General features: G+C 34.8%; 1 pseudogene; it reads left to right on the top strand.

Moving 5' to 3' along the window:
- The first annotated feature begins 462 nt into the window (after positions 1–462).
- LOC145217381 (dihydrofolate reductase pseudogene) lies at positions 463–2,525 on the top strand (annotated as a pseudogene).
- Positions 2,526–2,895: the final 370 nt, after the last annotated feature.

Raw genomic sequence — 2,895 nt, 5'->3', positions numbered from 1 at the left:
ATCGGCATTAGCACTTGTTGAACATACAATCTCACACCCACACGATGAACGTTAAAACTTACGATATTATCCGTCGCTTTTGCACCATTGAGCTAGTTGTTATCACTCGAGCATTGGTGCGCACCGCTTTTTTAACCACCGGGCATTGTGTGTGTTTTACCATCCTTGCTGCTATGTAACAACTTTGTGTTCTCAATCTTTGTCATTATCCTGATGAAGGTGTCTGGTATGGCACATCGAAACGTCGGAATATTATAACAACTGCTGGAAGAGCTAAAAATTTCTTGATGCATCATGTCTGGCAGCAACAGTTTATTCCTCTTTCACATTACTTCCCCCAATGTAATAATAAAGTATGAAGCATTAGGTTAACATAACATGTAAGCAACAAATTTCTTCAATCTCAACACTCAAATTTTATTATGTTTAAACTAGTTTGCAAACGTATAATGTTTTTTGAACAATGCACGGCTTGCAAACAGAATCAACATTAATGCAATCAACAATCTGCAAATTAAAATGTGTAAGTCTGCCAGCACTATCTTGGTTCGCAAATTACGGTCAGCTGTGCAACATTTTTTTGTTTCCAGCGTGTCCGATTGCAAACGTCATCTATATTTAAAATTGGCAAAACCAACTGTTGGGAACGATTTTCAATAGCTCTGGCAAAATTTATGTTTGTCTAATACGCTAATATAAACCCGCATGTGTAATGCGCAAAACACCTGTAACTTGAATATGAAGCAATATATCTCGCTGTAGTCAATGTAACCAACAAGTAAACACCCATCAAGTTTGCTTGTTTCTGGTTATCGCTAAGTAAGTTGAGTAAAGTAAGTAAAGTTAAAAAAAATCAAAGCATGTTGCCTTTTGTAAACTCCAATTGAGTAAACATCGTTTGATTCAAAACGTGCATATATTTTTTGTGACACATTTGAGTTGAGACATCTAAATATTAGCATTTATAGATAAGATTTAAAATTATTTATTAGCTCTTTTTTGCAAATGATGCATTTTGCTTGTATTGAGCCAGGAAATTGGTGGATGTGGAGCTTTAAACTATACGTAGAGCACGCACAAACCTACAAAAGTTTTGATTGTGGTGCCATACTCGGCCAAACGTTTAAAATTATTTTCTCTGCATGATTTCGAATTCTTATGTAGTATGTTTTCAAAATTAATACACTGTTCACGTTGTGTGTTTGTATGAGTTGCACGAAAACACAATTTATTGTTGTTTAAACCATGTAAGATATAAAACTGCTTAATTTGTAGTTTTCAAATAGCTCAAAAGTTTGGCAAGCCTGGTTAGCAAGAACGAAATTAAATATGTAATTGCTGTGAAACAGATGATCATGCATATGAAAAAAATCAGCGTTTACATTGTGACTGTGTGTGGTACATGATTTTTTTCACATTGTTTGGACACCAAGACCGAACAAGGGTGTTTTACAATCAAAGCAAATATTGTTACGAACATCAAATCGGCAAAGTTAGTGTTTATTGTGAGTCAATAAGTGTCTTATTAAACTTGAAATGACATTGAATCTTTTTTTCGCAAACATCACATCACAAGGGTTCTCTTTAGTATGAATCAATATGTGTATTTTCAAAGCACTACCAAGAGCAAACCGTTTCTCATATGTTTTGCACTTTGTCGCTATATAAGAATTTTGTCCTGCAAGTTATGTCAATTCCTGATGAAGACGTCTTGTATAGGGCGTCGATTATACATACTATTTGAATAATAAGCAAATTAGGAATAATTTGTTGTTGGAATCAACTATTTTGGGCAACATGAAAAATATTGAAATTCACTCTTTAGCTGCTTGTTGTAACAACTGGGGAATTGGAGTAAATGCCAGTTTACCTTGGAGGTTAAGAATGGAAGTGGCATGGTTCACCAAAGCATCAACTGGTTCACCACCAGAGGGCAAGAAGAATGCTGTTGTAATGGGAAGAAAAAATTGGGATAGCATACCCAAGTCTTTTAAACCAATGATAAATCGATACAACATTGTTATGAGTCGGACACTACCTTTGAACACACCTGGAGCGGATGCCGTTGTTCGGTCATTTGAAGATTTAATTCAATTATTATCATGTGAACAATGGCAAAACAAGATACATGAAGTAATCAACATTGGAGGTGCTGACATTTACAAAGTTATTCAAGAGTCTCCTTACTGTGGTAAAGTTTATCTTACAAGGGTCATGGCTGATTTTTAAATGTGACACATTTTTCCCAAGGCTGCTCCCAACAGATCAATTTGACAACGTACCACAGGGTGTACATGAAGAAAACGGTATTAAGTGGAAAGTTGAAGTTTACCAAAAACATAAACCCTCTTGAATTAATTCACTAAATACCTAAATCTTTCATATGTGCTTTCAGTTTATGTGTTACTAATTTTGTTGTGTCAATTATGTTGCCTACATTGGGATCACATATAGCTGCGTTTTTTTTTCATGTACTTGGAGTACCAACGTTCAGTTTGCTGTCCATTTTTTCGCAGGCCTGCTAGTTGTACATTGAAATACCTCAACTTAACAAACTGCCCTTGTACATATGCTTACATTATAGTTTGTGACTATACGTGGCAAAACAAGTTTGATGTAAATTTTCTATTGCATACAGTACAGAAATAAAAAATATAAAAAAGATTTTACATTCCATTTGAAACACCTAATCGGTCATGCCAAACATTATTGTAATTTTTAGTGGCAAACGTAAAAGTGGAAAAGACTTCATTGCTACGAAAGTATCCCACATTATTGGAACAGAAAGATGTGGTATAATTAGACTGTCAGCACCCCTAAAGTTTGAATTTGCCAAAGTAATGGGCTAAATTATGAAGAACTACTAAAATCCAGTGAATACAAAGAGTTGTACAG

This window comes from Phallusia mammillata, chromosome 3, assembly GCF_965637545.1.
Source record: "Phallusia mammillata chromosome 3, kaPhaMamm4.hap1.1, whole genome shotgun sequence".
In the NCBI taxonomy this organism is placed as follows: Eukaryota; Metazoa; Chordata; class Ascidiacea; order Phlebobranchia; family Ascidiidae; genus Phallusia; species Phallusia mammillata.
The sequence above is the reverse complement of the archived record's forward strand: the minus strand, read 5'-3'. Positions and strand labels throughout refer to the sequence as shown.